Source organism: Talpa occidentalis, unplaced genomic scaffold (genome assembly GCF_014898055.3).
Source record: "Talpa occidentalis isolate TD23 unplaced genomic scaffold, MPIMG_talOcc4v2.1 talOcc4.3, whole genome shotgun sequence".
Classification (NCBI taxonomy): domain Eukaryota; kingdom Metazoa; phylum Chordata; class Mammalia; order Eulipotyphla; family Talpidae; genus Talpa; species Talpa occidentalis.
Window position 1 is genome coordinate 122,737,801 of NW_023603184.1, and position 20,948 is coordinate 122,758,748.

At 35.3% G+C, this 20,948-nt stretch overlaps 1 protein-coding gene across 10 annotated transcripts in view; it reads right to left on the bottom strand.

Moving 5' to 3' along the window:
- The window catches only part of FTCDNL1 (formiminotransferase cyclodeaminase N-terminal like), an 84,815-nt gene that overhangs the window by 50,909 nt on the left and 12,958 nt on the right, over positions 1–20,948 (bottom strand). For 6 of the 10 annotated variants that reach the window (XM_037523781.2, XM_037523782.2, XM_037523783.2 and 3 more), the window contains exon 3: positions 3,369–3,541. The exons of 1 other annotated variant lie outside the window; for it this stretch is intronic. The gene's annotated coding sequence lies outside the window, so the exon portion shown is untranslated. Of the gene's footprint in view, positions 1–3,368; positions 3,542–14,995; positions 15,120–20,948 lie in introns of those variants that run through there. 3 more of the 10 variants (XR_005127625.2, XM_037523786.2, XM_037523785.2) reach the window with 2 other exon arrangements.

Sequence of the window (20,948 nt, forward strand, 5' to 3'; positions counted from 1 at the left end):
GTTACAAAACAGTAGCCTACTTTACCTGTCTATGTATCTTAAAATAGAGGCCCCAGCAGGTAGATTAGGGCAATGAGACCTAACAACCACAATGACAATAATTGTAATGACAACACTCTTTAATTCATATTACCTCTGTTGGAAAGCAATTAATGCTATGAATTACACATTTTTGGCCTTTGATTGGGCATAGAAGTGTTCCAGATTAGGCAATATTACATAGGAGAAAAAGTTTGGACCAGAAATCAAGAAACCATTTTGTTACTCCAGTCTGTCACCAAATATATAACATTGGACAAATAACTCATAGCTCTCTGAACCTCAGTTCTGAGGAGTGAAAAATAAGGGAGCTTGATAAGGTTTTCTATAATATAATGCCCTTTCCAACTTAATGGGTTAAGATTCTACATCCTATTGGGTAGGAACATAGCCCAACCCTTCATATTCTCTTTCTGAGAAAAGGTACATAGGAATCATTTGAATAATGGTGCCCTGCAGAATTTAATGATCAAAGGTAGACATACTATCTGTTAAGTTTTTAAACTTTTGTTAATACCATTTGTTTTATACATATACCACAGCTCTGCAAATATTTCCTTCAAATTTCAGGAAACAAATTCTAACTCTACTACTTGAAAATCTAGGTTTCTAATTCTCTGAACTTTCCATATACATATATATACATATATATTATCCTCTAAGCAATTTTTTCCTGAAGAGGGCGTGCAAAATATTTACTCCTTTGAGGTGCTGTAAGTTTTCCAAGATCAAAATAAGGTTGAGTTTCACCTCATTGTCTACTTGGATATTCACAGTGGCCACTGTGATTTTAATGATTATGAAATTTATCTTTTTCTTTATTTTCCGATTGTTTTTATTTTGGTTTGGTTAATTTGTTACTTTCTGGAAATTTTATTTTCCTGTTTTAGCTTTGGGAAATTGTCTTCCTTAATCTATCACTTTCACCTGTCCTGACAAAGAAGACATTCCCAACTGTGATGCTTCCCTGGATCTTTTCCAGCACCTGTGTTTTTATTGCATTTAATTATTTCTTCCTAGAAACAAATAAGAACCTTTGAGCTGTCTCTTTAATACGAGGACACTCATTTAACAAATAAGTAAATAAACTATCCTAGTCCAATACCTGGCTACTCCCAATGACTCAGTTATCTCCTGTTCTCATTACTGCAACTTCATTTCTGTATTTGACATATTTTGCTCAAAAGTAAACTAAAAACTGAAAACATTTGAGATCAATTTGGTGAATTTCTTTATGCTACCTTGGTCAAACGCGGTTTTGGTATGAAAGTCCATATTCAATACTCAATTGACTCAAATACACGAGTATGCAAATTCAATATATATATATATATATATATATATATATATATATGTGAGAGAGAGAGAGAGAGGTGAAAAGGGAATGACATTTCTACTTAATGCTACTTTCTTATCCTGCACTAGTTTCTCACCTACTAAAATAGTATATGCTTACTTCTTAAAACTAGAATCCTGACATGTCTCATGTTGAACCACAGGCAATAGCTGGGGCAACGGTTGGTTAATTTCAAAGTTAGGCATTGTGTAAAATTTAGCCTAGAAACATGCCATAATAGAAAGTAACTTATTGGAATTAAACATGAAGTTATATTATCAAGTATTCTGATACAAATAAGTCAAAATATTTTTGGTAAATGGATTTTTAAACTACTATTTCTATATCTTTATTAATGTCATAATAGGGACACACAGGTTTTATTATTTTATGACATTTACTGATAACTTTATTTCTATTCAATATTTTAAAATGTTCATATTACCATTTTTTCTCTTAAAGTTATCTTGTATACAATCATATTATTAGCTTTATTTAAAATAAGGAATTAGACTTCATGCAATCAAAATACTGAAAACATAATCCCTTTAAAAATATCCACCATCTTTCTCTTCCCTCTCCTTCTAATTCAAACTAGTTAGTTTCCTTTGAAGAAGTCTTTCCCAGTGTTTCTGCAAACTATTTTTGTTTGAAAATTTCAGGGTGGAATAGTTTTTTAGATGAAGGAAACTGTATTTTCAATTATAGCTTATAAAATAAAGAAAACCATAAACTCCCTTTGGCATCAATTTGACTTAAGGTCAAAATTAGATTTCCTCTTCCTATAATATTTGATTATAAACCTCTCTTCTTGTAAATGGATTTGGGGGGTCAGCTGGAAACGACAATATACTGTATGAATACTAGAGTTAAAGCACAATTTGAAGTGAATAGCTCACTTAATTTTGACCTTGTTTTGTTACAATAAAGAATTTTCAGTCTTAGAACTGATGCTATTGTATTATTTTCTTAATTCAGTAACAACACTGGCTTTAAAATTTTCAGATTAACACCAGTACAGGCTGGAATAATTTGTGTTCACATCAGGCTTTGTGGAGATAGTGTTGGAACAGTGGCAAAGAAAAGTACTAGGATCTACTATGCAAGAGATAAACAGGCAATAAGTAATGTAATTATTTATTAAGTACTATGAGAAAATGGAAAAGGTACTATGGAGCGATAAGTTCTAGCCTCTAAGGCCCTATAATATATAGCTGCTTTTAAAAAAAGCTTTCTACCAAACATCACAAAATCTCTTAGGGAAACTGCCCTTCAAGTGGGAGAGCATGGGGACTGGGCTAGAAAAGTCACCTCATTTCCTTTCATCAGCTCTTATTTGAATGCATCACACATCACTTAAAATGATGTCTTGAGATAAAATGAGAATTCAAACTCATTTTACCTTAATTACTTAATATATATTAGACTGCTTATTTATGGAATCATTATCACTGAGCTGAAAAAGACCTGAAAATGTTCTCTAGAGAGGGAAGGAAATACATGTGTCCTTCATTAAGGAACTAGATTTTAAGAGAAAGGGAAAATCATTACAGGGTTTGTTACTGCCTGAATGTTGGCATCCTCTCTAAATTACTATGTTGAAAACCTATTGCCCAAGGTGATTGTATTAGGAACTGGGCCTTTGGGAGAAGATTAGGTCATGAGGGTGGAGGTCTCATGTATGGGATTAGTGTTCTTTTAAAGAGACACCAAGACACCTTACCAAGGGACACAGGAACGGTGGACAGTCTGCAACGTGGAAGAGGCCTTTTACCATAACCCAACAACTCTAGCACTTTGATCTAAAAATTAAACTCCAGAACTGTGAGAAATAAATTTCTGTTGTTTGAAGGCTAAGCAGTCTATGGTGTTTTGTTACAGCCGTCTGAATAACCTAAAACAGGCTTGGTTAGGTTAGCATCTAGGAGTAATTTTATTTGATAACAAATGACTGGTGATTTAGCAATAAGAACCACTTAAAAGCTCTACAAACCTAGCATTTCCAGAACCTGAAAAGAGAGCTACACCTAAGTCTTTTCTGAAGATGGCCAGCAGCAGATGGGTGACTGCAGTTACCTATGTTATTTGATCACCTTCCCAGTAATCATGACTTCACTTCCTCAGTCCTTGTCCAAGAATGAAAATGTGCTGAGAACCATTTGGGCTCTGGAAAAGATAAGTTTATGCACAAGTCCTTAGTTTTATGCACAAGTCCAAGATTATTAAAAACCTGACTGTTAGTGATATGGTAATGGTTTCTATCATAAGTTGTATCTAGAGGTCAAAGTAATTTTTGATCATGAAGACAGATTTTTAAAAAAGTTTCTTAACTTACATATTACAAGGACTTTCCAAGATTATACTATAAATATCAGGCTTTGTAAATATTTATTATGTCAAGCTCTTGAGGGGCATACACATGTTTTTGACAATTTGTTATATTTTTGAACACAAAAGTAGAGTAACCCAGGTACCTAGTTTTAACAATTACCACCATGTAGCCAATTTTATTTCATCTATACTCCATCTGTTTTTCCCTTAAAATATGGTTTTAAAGGAAAATCCAGCTACCACATTTCATCCATAAAATTGAGATTTTTTTAAAAGAATTATTCCTTTATTATAAGATTTTTATTTTATTTTATTTTTGTGTAGAACAACTGGAGTGTAGCCCAGAGGCTGGGGGTAAAGGCGGGCAGTGAGAGGATTCACCATAGACAGAGTGGGGAGCAGACCAGGCAGATCCACTGACATGCACTGCTGAAGGGAACAGTCAGTGAAACAATAGAGGTCTGTTGCACCATGTGGGTTAGCTCCCTGGCCTGGACAGAACTTAGACTGCTTTGCCATGGGCAGACAGGTATGGTAGTAGCACTGAGACTTAACCCCTCGGCCACCAGGGAGTCCCGAAAAGGAGATTTTTGATGTCAACATATAGCTAGTCTTTCTATGATTTACTTATATCTGCTTTGGAAAAGTTCAGGTTGTCCAAGGAATCAGGAGCATGACCTTCAGTATAATCAGGACTATTAATGTTAATTTGGTTTCTGAACTTAAAATATGCCTAAACATGTTTAAAACTTGAAACTAAAAAAAAAAAGATACATATTATATCAACAAGAGATTAATGAAGTAGTACATACAATTAAAGCCTGAATAAGCAAACAAAATTGAAAAAAAAAAAAACAAACTTAAAACTACCTCTTTGCATGGGCACCAATGCTCATGAGTCTATTTTTCTCTCTGGGAAACTATACCGTCACAAAAAGTCCATGCTTTTTATGTTGGGACTAACAAATCTTATGTCTATATAATGTCACCCCATTCTCCCAGCAACTAGTCCCTGTCCTACAGATGGATTTGGAAGGCTGAAAAAATGGGAATGATCACATTATCATCTCAAAATAATATATTAATAGAAAAAAAGAGCATGTTCAAAGAAATGGTGTTGATCTAAATAATTACATGACAGCATGTAGAAATTCTGTCTTAAAGGTACTGTGATTTAGTGACTATGATGTATTATTTTCTTAAAGTGAATGGTAATGAAAAATAGTCCTCTTATATATCAAACTCTAATTTTAAAAAACTTGATATCAAAAGGTATAAAAGGTATCATTGTTCTTTGCAACATTGAATACTAATACAAAATTTTTTTAGAAAGCCATCTGAGGTAATTTAAGATTTTTTTGGTTGAAAATCGACAGGTTTTTGATAAAAATAAACTCAATATCTAAGCACACAATATAAGCCTGTCATAAAATAAGTAAAACAATAAGCTGTCACATAAAAGTTATGCCATTTTTAAGATTAAAATTAAACTGGTTTTAGCTGTTTAATATTACTTCCTCAATCAAAAAAATTAGATTAAAATGTGCTATAAAGAATTTTTCTGATATTGTTTCTTTAGGAATGGAGGATAGAAGTGCTTTTTAATTTTAAAGGTTGAAAGATTTTAAAAATGGATGAATTATATTTTTAAATTCCCATTAATTTATTTTCAAATGAGGAAAACCCACAACTTTGAGAAAGTGACTATTATGGCAAGGGGGGAAGCCTTGATTTGTAATTGTACAAATATGAAAGCCTACATTTTGTAAGCATAAAGATTACATTCTCTTCAAAAGATTTTCAAATTCTCATAGGCATATAACTTAGAGAATGAGAAGATTGTAATTTGAAAAATTACAGATTTCTTTGTTTTTTTGATGTGTGAAACCTATAAACAAATATCAAGAGATTGTATTGCAAGACTGAAAATCCCTTGTTTAATTTTGTAAGGGACAGTGCCCTATGTGGCTTACAACCCTGATTTAAAAGAAAAATGCAGAGTAATGTGAAAGACACTCTAATCATTGCATCTAATTACAAAGAAGAATAACTCAGTAAAAAAATCTAAGTATCCTTGGGCAGGCATGTGGTCTGGTGGTCAGAGCATGGGGTTTCAAGTCAGTAGTCTAAATTTCTATTTTAAACACCACTTCTAAATTTCTCCATGACTTTGGGCATGACATTAACTTTATTTTTAAAAATGAATTTGAGATTTGTGCTTGACAATTAGAAAGTAGTTTTGAAAATCCTCTACTAGAGGTATAAATCTAATACAGTAGAAAAATTAACAGAGGGACAGGTGTTTTCTTGACTTCTTGGTGTGAAAAATGTTACAGATGAAACAAAAAGTCAGGTGAACTAGAAATGAATAAAGAATTTTTTCCTCATCACTTGCCAGTGCATGATAACACTGCTATACCCAAATGTTATTTCAAAGTCAGTTCAGGGCATTAGTTAATAATCAACATACTGATACGATGACTAATTCCAATAGCTTTTCTCTAAATTGTTCCTTTGTTTTTGAGGAAATAGTAGTCTTCCCTCAGTGGAGCCAACACTGCTCTTTTTATACTAATTGTTATTGTCACTCTAAGGAACTTGTACTCCACAGCAATGTGCCTGCTTTGTTTTTTGTTTATGTGTAGTGTTTTTTAAGTGTTCCTCCAAGTGTAATAAGTACAGACAAATTACCATGTAAGTTTTCCTTAAACTACAGCTGGATTTCTAGGGATGAATGCAGGTAAGTGATTCAAATTTTAACAAACCTCTATAAATCAATTACCACAGTAATTTTCACTGGGAATAATTAACATTTGAATTCAAAGGATGTGACCTGACTTATAGCGCTGTTCTATTTTCTTTCTTTCTGTTTTATTACAGAGTTTCAGTACTTTATGGATTTTTCTCATATGATAATATTCTTGTAAGCTTTTTAGTCCCTAGTTTAGCTAAAGAGTATGCTTTATCCTTGGGAGAATACACTTTGTCAAATTTGCTAAAATGGTCAGTATGCAAATTAAAAATAAAGAACACATCAGAATATCATGGGATATTAATACAGCACACAGTGAGGTTAAACAACATGTGGTCAAAATTTCAACCTCAACAAGAACCTTCAGTGCCTGATATATTGCATACCTTCCAGGCAAAAAGTGATCTTTAAAAACAGCAATTTATCAAGATAATGTTGCATGAAAGGAAATGAGAGAATCATAAGGCAAAATAGAACAGCTTATGAACAGGTATTGTTTTATGTTTCCCTGATTAGAAATACAGCGTAAGAATGCATTGCTAAAGTACTTAAAGCACGATTAAATGGTCCAAATCTCATGTGAGAAATCACTGAGTTTAAGGATCAAATCCCAACAGGGTCAGTTTGGTCTTCTGGCATTAAGGTGGAGGAAAATTAGAATTATGCTTTCATTAAATTTGCTCTCTAGGGAAGATCTTAAAATGGAATCCTTATATAGTGGTTTGCAGTAGCTCTAACAGCTTCCAGAGTGCTTCTAGATTCTCAAGTGAATTTATGTTAACTAAAATGGGAGAAATTCAACTTATCAATAAGTTCATGAAACTAAAGTCACATTTATTTTTTTAAAACCTGAGTGTTTAGAAAATATTAGTAGCATCTATTCTAAATTTGTTCCTGTATTAAGTTCACTAAATTCCACTTTACATTTTCCTTGGGCTGCTCAAATGCATGCTGCATTCAAAAATAAAAACAAGAGAAGAATTCCTTTAAGTTTGCTATAATGTTTTAAACACTCAGCTTGCCCTTCAACCAAGGTTCTCCATGTTTTCTAAAGGGTCCCATATCCAAACTGACCTTATCTTGTCACCCCTACACATACAAGGAAAATAGATTAAAACACCACCACCACCTCCTACACATGTGATGCTATCCCTCTGAGAATGGCAAGGTATGAAAAATGAAATCTTGGATTAAACTCTTCCATGACAGAAGTAGGTACAATAGGTCAACTCTAGAATAAAGAATGCAAGATTTTCACCTTCATTCTTCTGAATGCATTTTCCTTAGGAAAATGCATTTTCCTATTATAATGGCATGCTGTAACTCCTGGAATAGCTTAGTTAATGCTTCAACTTCTCTGAGTTCATATTTCCTCCCACTAGCCCTAGCTTTATCCAGTATTACAAGATTTTTGCATTCCAATACTAAATCTGCTAAAATAATTCACGTGGATATGGGGCATTTGGCTTACGCAAAACAATCAGAAACCTGGTTGAAAACTCTGGGAACAGAGAGTCCCTCTGTTGTCTCAAAGTATTTATCCTATAAATCTCAAATTTTAGTTATGACATAGCAAAGCTGTCTCTAAAAGGCTACCATGAAATCAGAAATAATATTAACAGTGGCTGGACTATCTTCATCTTGAAGTTTGCTTTAAACTTTAAGTGTGCTACAAACAATTTTTAGGTTGGATTGTTAACCACAAAAATAAACTTTTATTTTTTTTTGACAATTTTTAAGTTCCTCCAGATTAAAGATGGAACTTATATTTATTTTGTTTTTTTTTTATATTCCCCATACAATTGCAGCCCGATTTTGACCCCATTCCCTCCCTTCCCCGCCTCCCCCCCAAAATGTGTCTCTGGTTCATAGTTGTTTGTTGATTCACAAAAATAAACTTTTTTTTTTAAAGATTTATTTTTATTTATTTATACAAGCACTGGGTACAGTCAAAAGCACGGGAGGGTGAGAGAATTCACCAGAGCCAGAGCGGGGAGCAGAGCAGGTAGAAGGACCGAAGCACACTGCTGAGGGGAGCAGCGGGCGGCAGGAGAGGTCTGCGCGCCATGTGGGACCCTCCTCTGGTGGCTGGGGAGCAGCCGGGGATCGAACCGGTGCTGCAGAGGCCGCGGGCAGCTTCACAACCCAGCACTCAACCGCTGCGCCACCAGTGAGGCCCCACAAAAATAAACTTTTAATAACTGTACCTTGAGAAGTTATTAAGATGGCAACAATGTATATAGTAATTACCACTAAAATACATTTTCACTGCTGACTTACTCGTTTGAATGATACTAAATATAACTTTATTAACTTTACTAATCATTAATATTTGTCATCATAGAATTTTATAACAGAATAAATTACTGTTTTTTTTTTTTAAAGATGTATTTATTTATGGGCCTCCCCGGTGGCGCAGCGGTTGAGCGCTGGGTTGCGAAGCTGCCCGCGGCCTCTGCAGCACCGGTTCGATCCCCGGCTGCTCTCCGGCCACCAGAGGAGGGTCCCACATGGCGCGCAGACCTCTCCTGCCGCCTGCTGCTCCCCTCAGCAGTGTACTTCGGTCCTTCTGCCTGCTCTGCTCCCCGCTCTGGCTCTGGTGAATTCTCTCACCCTCCCGCCCTCCCGCGCTTCTGACTGTACCCAGTGCTTGTATAAATAAAAAAATAGATAATAAATAAATCTTTAAAAAAATGTATTTATTTATGCATACAAGAGCCAGGGTACAGGCCAGAAATACAGGGGGTCAGAGGATTCACCACAGACAGAGTGGGAAACAGAACAGGCAGACTGACTGAAATACACTGCTGAGGGGAGCAGTGGGCGAGACAGGAAAGGTCTGCCTTTCCATGTAGGTCTCTCCCTGGCTGGCAGGGGATCGAACTTGTGCTGCAGAGGCTGTAGATTGCTTCATAGTATAGTGCTTAACCTCTTGCGCCACCAGGGAGGCCCAGAAGAAATTACTGTTAAGGACTAGGTTCAACTGTGAAGAACAGAAAACCCTAAATTCCAAGATTCAAATAAGACAGAAGCTTCTTCTTTATAAAAAATCTGGAAAGCAGCTCAAGACTGATCTTGACATACATTCAGACCTTCCTGACCATTTTCAATATTTGGTAATTCAAGATGGCAGCTCCTCATCTAACCATTGCGTTCACAGTACAGAAATAAAACATGTAAAGTGTCCAACCTAGAATACTTTCTTGAATTTTAATATCTAATATGGATCATGATCCTATGAAAGAATCGAATCATTGTAGAAATGTACAAATTTTACATCAGATCATGTAAAAATTTTTGAAAACAATGAACAGAGCAAGAATCTGATAACTAGATGGGTGTAGTAAATAAGATGAATAGCTTACCCTTCAATGAATTTTTTCCATTAAATCCCCCATTTTAATCTAAAATAATCTCCAATATTTCAAGCACCTTTTACAAAGCCAGCATTATAAGAAATTGATGAAAGAAACTGAAGAATAAAGATCTTATCTGCTTATGGATTGGAAGAACTAAAATTGCTTAAATACCTATACTACCCAAAGTGATCTATAAACTCAGTGTTATCCCTATCAAATTTTCACGGCATTCTTCACAGAAATAGGGTCCTAAAATTTTTTTTTTTCTACTAATTTTATTGAAGTAACATTGGTTTAAAACACTGTATATGATATAGGGAAATAGGTTCATACCTCCTCAGATCTATGTTACCAAACCTTCCACCGAAGGTCCCATAGTCCTTGAAGGTCCCACAGTCCTTTACCATAGATCACTGCACCCACACTCTACTTATTTACTTTTTTTCCACCCCACTCACCTACCCTCCACAGAACCCCCAATATGCAGTCATATTTTTAAGGTTTGTTGAATGTTATTTCCTTGAATAAATTCTCTATTCCGTTTTTTCTCACTTCACCTTCTGGAATAACTATCATCCTTATATTTACTCTTCTGAGGGAGTCTGGTATTTCCACACAGTTTCTTCATTTTTCCTAAATCTTATTTCTCTTTTCTTCTAGTTGAGTTATTTATACACTTATGCATTTATATCTTCAATTTCTGAAATTCTCTCTTCTTCCAGATTGTTTAGTGTACTTTCACTTCATTCAATACCTCTTTTTGTGTATTTTTTTTTCATAGTCAGCCTCATTTTATTTATTTATTTTTTTTAATTAATAAATTTTATTTTTATATTCCCCATACAATTGCAATCCCCCCATTCTGACCCCAATCCCTCCCCTCCCACCCCCACCCCCAAAAAGTGTCTCTGGTTCATAGTTTTTGTTGATTTTGATTTTCACTTTCTTATAGTTATTCATTTGGGTCCTAAAATTTTTATGGAATCACAAAAGAGCCTGAATGAGAAACATGAACAAAGCTGGAGGTATCACACGTCCTGATCTCAAACTATGTTATAAAGCTATAAAAATCAAAACCATATGATATTGGTATAAAAAAGGCATAGATCAGTAAAGCAGAATAAATAACACAGAAGTAAACCCAAGCTTACAACAAAGAGAGTAATGGATACAGTTTCTCCAATGAATGATGCTGGGAAAACTGGCCAGTCACACACCAAAAACCAATGCTGTCTTATGTTACACACAAAATCAATTCAAAAGCTGCAGCCATAAAACTCCCAAAAAGAAACATAGGTAGTAAGCTCCTTGTCATTGGTCTTGATAATGAGTTTTTGGGTGTGACAACAAAAGCAACAGCGAAAATAAACAAGTGGGACTACAGTAAACTAAAAAGCTTCTGTAAATGAAAGGAAGACAGGAACAAAACAAAAAGATAACCTTCTGAGTGGAAGAAAATATTTGTAAATCACATATTTGATAAGGAGGTAATTCCAAAATATATACGGAACTCAAAGCAACTACAAGAAAAACAAACATTGATTAAAAGATATTTTCCAAAGAAGGAATACAGATGGCCAATGATGCACAACATCACTAATCATCAGGGAAATGCAATCAAAACAACAAAAAGATACTGCCTCACACCTGTTAGAGCTGTTATTATCAAAAACACAAGAGATAACAGTGTTGGTGAGGATATAGGGGATGAGGAACACATGTGCACGCTTAGTTGGAATGTATAGGCATAACCAGAAAAACAGAATGGAGGTTCCTCAAAAAACTGAAAATTGGACTGCCAAATGACCCAGCAAATCTATTTCTGAGTAATTATTTGGAAGAAATGAAAACCCTAACTCCAAAAGGTATCTGTTACCCCCATGTTCACTGTAGCATAATTTACAATAGTCAAGACATGGAAGCAGTTTGTGTCCATGAATGAATGAATGAAAAGACAAAATCTGGTACATATATAAATGGAATATTAGTCAGTCATCAAAAAGAAGAAAATCCAGCCATTCGCAGCAACACAAATGGACCTTGATGGTACTGTGCTAAATGAAATAAATCAAACACATAGAAAGTAAAAGAAAAATATCTTGCTTATGTGAGGAATCTAAATTAAAAACTGAACTCAGATACAGAGAACAGACTGGTGACTACTATAGGTGAGGGCTTGGGATGGGTAAAATGAGTTAAGAAAGTCAGAAGGTATAAAATTTTAGTTATAAATGTAGTTGATAATACTGCATTGTATATTTGAAAGTTGCTGAAATCAGATCTTAAAAATTCTCATCACAAGAAAAAATGTTTTAGCTATGTGTGGTGATGGTTTTAACTAGACTTACTGTCACTTTGCAATATAACAAATATTGAATCACCATGTTGTACATCTGAAATTAATAAAATGTTAAATGTCAATTTCATCCAAATTTGAAAAATGCACTCTTCTAGACTACTGCTTCTAGACACTAGCTGAGTGACCCTGGTCAGTCTCCTAACTCAAACCTCACTTTATCTGCTGTAAAATGGATATAAGAAAACCTGTCTCAATGGATTTTTATAGAACTAAGTATACTAGTAACATATATGTGTAAAAACAGAGTACAACAGAAAATGTACACAAAAAGGATTAGGTCCTTCACTGGTTTAGCTAGAAGAGTGACTTTTTAAAAAACTACTGTTTTGAAGAATTACCTTGGGAGTTGTTAAAAACGGATATTTGGGGGTTCTGTCTTCTGAATATGTGAATCCGTAGGTTTGGGCAGAAAAGCCTAAGGGTGACTTTCATGCAGATGGTTCCCAGATCCCCTTTTGAGAAAAACTGTTCCAGGTGACAAAAACTGGTTCAGGTACTTGCTAGTGTTAAATGGGAGGCAGTTGTCTCTAATCCAGTTTGCCTTTCTAACAGATTTATGTGTAGTTGAAGGAAAGACATTTTCTTTCTACACCTCCTTTACTTCCTGTGAAATGAAGGTAATTACTTTTTCCTTTTCATAAAATACTAAAAAAAAAATTCAGTGATCAAGTCTATTGCTTTTGTTCCGGGAAAAGATTTTATAAATGAGGAACTAGAAAAGGTGAGTAACAGTTTAAAAGAGAAAAAACCAAGAGAAAATGTGTTTGGTACAAGGCATAAAATTATGTTTGGAATGAGGAACAATATGAACAAACACACTTAAAAAAGACTGGAGACAAACAAAGTAAAGATACATCAGAAATATGGGGCAGATTAGCAACCAACCACTCAATCTCCAATGTTTTATTGGGCATTGGGAAATGAAAAGGGGAGTTCAAAGGAAAAGTAGCACACAGTAAAGGGAGAAAAAGGAATGAATATTCAGAAGAGCAAAACTGAAGGTGAAATGCAAGTCAAAGGGGTTCTGGAAATTGTATATTGTCCAATTATTTTCTTAAATCCATGAAAAAAGAAAATTCTGCTGAATCAAAAAAAAGTAGGCAGAGTATCTAAAGAGAAGAACGCAGAACTCAGAACCTAAAGGACAATTTGTAGTTGAGAGATTTTTTCTTTTAAGTCAGCAAATACCCACACAAGGATTTCATTGACAGAAATTTGATTATAAAGTCGCTAGGGAGGATTTAAGGTTCTTTCATTGACTCAGATGCCAGGATGAAAGACTGGCTTTCAGGAATAGACCAAGTTAAAGTAAACGTTAAAAAATAATAGTGAGAGGAGAAAAACTTCTGGTTATTAATGTTACTAAAATAGGATATGGAGCTTTAAAATGAATGTGTTAATAAACTGATAGAAGAAATAACATAAATTATAGAAAACCCTGGAAAAAAATTGGAAAAAAATAAAAGTACAATAAAACATCTACAGCAAGGTAATTCTAGTTATTCATTTGTGATTTTCTCTATATTTTACTATGTTTTTCTCTCCCTCCATTTCAAGCAGGCAGCCATGCTGTGGATTTCCTTTGTCAGGGGAATTTAGTAGCTTTAGTTTAGTTTAAAAGTAAAAACTACATATACTCAACAAGTGCTTGCTATAAAAACCAAACTTCATCAAAGAGATTATGGTAGGAACCCCACTGGGGAAGAGAGAAAGGGCAGCCAGAAAGAGGTATCAACTGTGCCAGTTAAGTTTTTTATATTTCTAAAGGGCTTTTATGGATAAAAAGGACGGCAGTACTTAACAACTGTGCTTTTAATAGCATCCAATTTGTCCAAGTTGTAAATGTAAAACTAGTTTTTAAGCCTTGAAATGCAACTTGGAAATTTAATAACTTCACTTTATTTTATTATGGATTTTTAAAGTTATGAAATATTTAATGCTTACAAAAGGATGTATGTGTATATACACACATATATAATGATACATATAAATAATATATATGGTCATGGAACAATAAAATTAAAATAAACAGCCATGTAACCACCACCCAACTTAAGGAATATTACCTCTAAAATCCTTCAAGCCTCTGCCTGATCACATCCTCCTCCCCTACCAGAAATAACTACCTATGTTATTATTGTGTTTATAATTCTCTTACTTTCTAAAATAGTTTTCCTATAAATGAATGGTATAGTCCTATATCATATTGCTTACTTTTGTAGTCTTTGAATTTATGCAATATCATATACTATGTTTATAATTAGCTTTTCTATTCAACATTGTATTTCTGAGATTCACCTAAATTATTACATCTGGCTATAGTTCATTCAATTATCACTGTTATATAATATTCCATAATTTGAATAAACTACAATTTACAAATCCATCCTTCTTTCAAAGGACATTTGGATTTCAGTTTTGTTTTGGTCTGCTATTATAAACAAGACTGCCATGAAAATTCTTGCACGCATCTCTTAGTGCATACATGTAATAATCTTTCTAGGCTAAATACTCAGGAATAGAATCACTGGGTTTCAAGGTGTGCCAAATTGGTCCCCCAAAATTTTATCACTTTATATTTCCTCAAGCAAAGTAGTCTTCCTTTACAACAAGTGGTATAGTAAGGCTTTTCATTATTGCCAGCGTGCTAGGGATAAAATCCTTTATAAATCACTTCCATTTATTTTTTGTCTGTCAGAAATTTAAATATGGTTTACTGGGAGACTCTTATTTTTCAGATGGCTTTGAATAGAAGGCCATTTGGTGGTATTTTGCTGATGGCTGGACTGGGTTGGAGGGTCAAAAATAGTGTCACTCACTTGGTATCTTAACGTGTACATCTAGTAGGCCGGGCTTGGTTTGGCCCCTCTCGATGTAGTCTCCCTATGAAGGATAATCAAATTTCTTACAGGGCTGCTTAGAGCCCCAAAAGAGAGTGTTTCAAGAGGCTGGACAGAAGTCCCTAGGATTCTAAAGTCCTAGACTTTGCCTCAAAAGTTCTAGAATGTCACTTCTACACATCTCATTATCAAGCAAGTTATAAAATCCTGTGTGGATTCAAGGAGTGGTAAATTGGACCCTAATTATCAATGAAAGGAATGTAAAAAAATTTTTAAAGATTATTTTTATTTATTTATGCATACAAGAACTGGGTGGAGGCCAGAGGTGCAGGGGTGGGGGGGTGGAGGGCGGTGGGCTCAGAGAATTCACCAGAGACAGAACAGGGAGCAGAACAGGCAGATGTACTGAAATACACTGCTGAGGGGAACAGCGGGCGAGACAGGAGAGGACCGCTGCACCATGTGGGTCTGCTCCCAGGGCAAGGATCGAACTTAAGCTGCAGTGGCTGATGAAAGCTTGATAGCACTGAGACTTTAACCCCTGTGCCACCATGGAGGCCCCCATCAAAAAATTTGTAACCACTTTTAATCGACCATATTTGAGTTCTATTTGCTAAATGACCCTACACTTATGCTGACCCTGCATAATTTAGTTTCCCAGAAAAATCACATATTCCTAGGCATATTTCAGGTTTCACATTTTCATATTTTTACTACAAACATTTTCAAAATTGAATCACCTGATTTGAGAAAACAGGATTCTGTACTTCCCACCCAAATTGCAGCTAATTGCTGCGGACCAGCACAGCAGTGAAGGATGAGGCCGTCTCAGGGTTGAGAGACTGCGCAGGGTGGTCAGGGATTCGCTGAAGAAATGACAAACAGACACACTTCAAGAGAGAGTGTAAATCTGAGTGCCACTTTATTTGAGTTAGTTGCCAGTATATATACAGGAGCAGTGAATGAGTGGTTTACATCTGGACCTAGCCTTTTTCTTAAGTAGATAATCCATTAGTTTTGTTTTTAAGCTATATGATTGTATTTTTTGTTTTACTAGCTACTTTTTCACTTAAACTATATTTTAATTATTACAGGGTTTAGTAACGTTTCATTTGAGTCAGCCTTGTATTAAGGATTTCATATGATTTTTTAATTAACAACAAATGACCTTTATAGAAGAAAGAAGGAAGTTTTAGAAAGACAATGAAGGGATAAAATTTGTAGTTCTAGAAAGACGAGATAAGGTTTTAGCTCCTGGTAGTCGTAATCCTTTGATAGGCTTCTGTCTTATCCATGTCTTCAGGGAACTTTGATGTACTCCCCTGCCTCGGGGAGTTTTTTGCTGTTCTCCCCCTGGGCGCTGGTTCCTTGCCCAGCCAGACCTAGGGATCTTGGTGATAGCCATTAGCCCTAAAGGTCACTGCAGGGGGAGGTGCAGCAGCTAATCTCTTAGCAAATGATAAGTGTAATTTTATATTCCACAACTACCCATAAGCTAGTTTGTGACATTTTATTTAAATTTTGCTTTTTACCAGTCACAATTTTGTAGTAATTGTATTCCATCCTTTACGAAAGATTAGAGGTTGCCAACTTCCAGAGTGTGAGCAGCAGGTATACATCAGAGTGCATACAGGGAAACTGGCTTGCAGGCATAGGAGCTACTAACTAGGAAATGATTCCTATTCCATAAGCACAGTTAGTGGATCTAAAGGATTGGTCATGGGGCAATGTTCTTTTTTCAATAGCATACAGAATGAGCCAATATCTTAAATCCAGGTGTCTGGAAGGGCCTCTGCAATAGTAGCTGGGAGAAGGGTAGGAAACCCCAATGATTGGGAATGAATACTCTCTAGCTTCATTTACTTGGGATTCAGAGTTAAATTTAAATTTACTTTAAGAAAAAATAGTTTATTTTTCTGCAGACTACTTTGTAGATGAAGATTCACAATGGTCTCAGCTAGAGCCTTAATAGTTTTTGCCCATCCAATCACTATCCTTTGTGAAAACTGCAACCATTCTCCTCAAGGCCACTACTCTCACATTCTCAACTGACAGCACTGTCCTTTTTCTCAGAAAAATCTGAATTTCTGTCTATCTGTCTCCCAAGCTTATCAGTGCCCATGAGCATTCTTTCCTCCAGTGTCAGAGGAAGAAGTCTTCATGATAGAAGGAGACTTAACTACTCCCCTTCAAAGCTAATTATCTTTCTGCCTCTTGCCTTCTCTAGCAAATAGCCTCTCTTATCTGTCCCACCAATTTCTCCTATTTGATACTTTAGCTACATTTTACACTAGTGAAATTTATTCTATTATTAAAAAAAAGTCATCTTTGATCCTAAAGAGAGTTTCCCTCGAGCTACTGCTCCACTGCTTTCTTTTCCATGGTCAAGTTAAAAAAAAAAAACACTTATTCAAAAATGTTCCATATCTCTAATTAACTCTTCAACCCACTGTAATCTGGTTTTCACTTCCACTTCCACTAAAATTTCTCTTGCAAAGGTAACAAAGTCTCAGGCTCCATTTTGGAATTCCTTTTGACAGATCCCAACAGTGGTCTTATTTAATCACTCTACAGCTTTCTACAATGTAAACTAAACCCTCCTTAAAATCTTGCCTTCCTCACCTGCCTTACAGTATTCCTATTTCTCTGACTATTCATTCTTAAGTTTTATCATTGTATGCTCTTTCTATAAACAATTCTTACATATTCTTCAAAGTTCCGATCTCGGTTCCCACATAGTCAACACTTTTGGGGGTTCTCTTATATACTGCCAGATGTGGATGCTAATACATCCAATTCAAGTTAAACTTCACAAGAGACTGAGATAAAAATATTGGCAATTTTCATCCTTAGATAGTAAAGTCAGGGAAGACTTATTTAGTGAGGTAAATTGAGAACTGAAACAATAAATAGCCAAAGAAGGGCAGAAGAAGAAAGACTGAATCAGGTAGCCCTTAAGGTGTAAAGAGTAATGTTCTAGGAAATTAAGTGTCGGTATGGCTGGAATACCATGGGCAGAGGGAAGACAGAAATGATAGTAAACCCCAGAATTAGTCTATTCATCCACCACAGTGTTGCATGGGCCCAAGGCAGACCTCTCCCCATCTTTTACACAGGACAGAGTCTACCTTTAGAGGGGCACACAATACAATGCTCATTGTAGACAAAATTATTATCAAGGGCAAATGGGCAGGTAACTTAAGAATGTCCAGTGTATTCTTCCCAAAATCTCCAAACAGACAAGTTTCCCTACCTCAGGCAAAATAATAAAGACTGCACACACACACACAAACACACACACACACACACACAAACCTTTAAGGAAATATTTTCCTAACAGTCCATACTTTTGCAAGGTCGTGGCACAAAGGCCAAGTCAAATCTTCAAAATTACTGCTTGTTTGGGCCCTTTAACATTTTAGACAAAGGCACTTTCCTTCTCAGGCTATGACTTGTAGGGGTTGTTTGCTCCATCGGTCACATATAGAAAGTCCATAAGGATTTATGAAAGATAGCTATTTTGAGAACCTGATGAATGGTATATAGATCCTCATCCCAGAAAAATACACCTTGTCATTTTTCCCTTAGTTTTAGGGGCTTCAAGTCATCTGGGAACCAACAGAAAAAGTTAGCATTATTAGAGCTGGTATAAAGGTTTCTGCTTTTGCTCATCTTTATTTTCTAATTTTCCTAAAATGAAAATGGATTTTTTTGTGTGTTATAACACAGAAGTGTTTTCCAAAACAAAAACAAAAACAAAACACCCCACACTATACAGTATAGTTAGGAGCTCTTGCTAAATAAATTCATTACATAGTGATTTGCCAAATACTGACAGACTTTGATTAAAATAGCCACCACACAAGGCACTAAATTTTCTCATCTATGAAATGGAGCAATAATTATTAATCACCCACTATGGTGTATAGACTAATACTTGCACAATTCTAATAATGACGATTTATCGATGTTTCCTTCCAGGTAGTCTCTGTTTTTAGGTTGTAGTTTTTTCCCTAATATTGAAGCAGATATAATTCCACAGCTGTTTCTTCAGCTATCCTGTTTTCTGTGAAGGAACACCTGCTTAGAATGTACCTAAGGAGTTATTTCTTTGTTTTTTGATAATTAAAGCACTGCTATGGTGATGGCTGACATCTGGATTCACTTTTAAAGACTTTGCTGTGTTTTTCTGGCTCCTGGGAGATTCATGAATTCTAATGCATTAGATGGAAATGTGGTGATGTGCATCATTTTGCAACAGCAATTTTACTCTTGCTTTGTTATTTTCCCCCACTGCAATGAGTGAGAGCTGCCACTCTGTTACTGCTGCTAAGAGATTAGGGGGAACTGAGTTGAGCTCCAGAAATTTAATATGCCATATAATGCCTGATTTATTTTGATTCTGGCTTTGACTTGAATTGATAAACTCACTTGGGACTGCTCTGCAGAATCAATATCCAGGGATTAATTTTTTTTTAAACACTGGTTCTGAAATAATTTATTTTGGGGAACATGAAAATCTAAGTTCTCTTAACTCTTTCCAATTGTAATAGAGAAAGAGAAACTTGTTGGTAGAATTTTAATATTATATATAAGTTCCATGAGAGTTATATTCCTCAATCTCCACTCAATGATAGTTTACCACATTTTTCCATGGTTTGCTTTCTAGAATTAGGTACCTTGTTTAAAGCAATTATAAAGTATATTATTACTGCTTCTGCATTGACATTCTTTTTGTAACAACTCACAGGTAACATTACTTCAGTACTCACAGATGCAAGAAACAGAATTTGATTCTGGTTGATTAAGCAGAAAAGTTTTCTAACAGGAGATGGGAGAACGCAGAGATTTGTTGGGAGGCTGGAATAACAGACCTGAGACTAAGTTTGCAGGAATAATGCTAAAAACTACCCTGTATAACTGGCCCAAGGAGGAAATCAGAGTCACTACTTACTACTCCTCAACTGACACTAAAAGTATGGGTTGTCAATCACACTGCCTACCAAGGCTGCCATTGCACCAGGAATTTAACATAGCTAGTCCTACCACCCTCAGTGTCAGATGCCTTTATGGACAAATTGGTTTCTAGGCAGAATCTTTCCTTCCTTAAGCAGTTACTTTCGAATCAAAGTCATAGGCAAATTGTTGAATGTTGAAGCTTAGGTCACATGTCCGCAAACCTTGCTGAGAGTCTGAAAATTTAGTTGGCAGATTTTACCTTGGGGAAGCAGCACTAAACATTAAGATTGGAAATTTCCTAAACATAGCAAATCTATTCAAATCATCCTGGACACCCCCAAAACATGACAATTTCTCTAAAGAAGAGAATCATTATTTGTTGAAAAGCTATGCTAAGTGCCAGTTGCTTTAAATACCTTATTTAATGGACAACAAAGTAAATCTTTCAGCCCTGTTTAATGATGGGAAAACTGAGGCTCAGAGTTGTTACTAGCCCCTCATTATTTTGTTGGTAAAATAGAGAACACAGGTACATATCCAGGTTTTTTTCCTTTAGAATTCTTCCTTGTCTCACGACATGACTCCAATGCCCATTTCCTAACTTCTAATTCATGTATAAGTAATGGTGTGCCAAGCTGTGGATTGGAGGGGAGCGGAAGTATCATCTCAAGGAGCAGGCCATGAGGGAATGTTAAGCTGCAAGAAAATTTAAAGACAATACTAAAGCAGACTAAAAATAGTTCTACCTTTTAAATTTATTTTTATCATAATGTGACAGCAATGCTAAAGAAATCAGCAACAAAATATAACTTCTTGCTGAAGTACACTGCCCCCACTTCTCGGAACACCAGGATATATAAGATACCCTCAACTTAATCTTTAAGTTTTTGTTTTTAAAGAGAAGATTGTTTAGAACTTGAAGTACAATCAACAGTTTTATCTTCCTAGAATAGATCATAATGGGAACATTTAA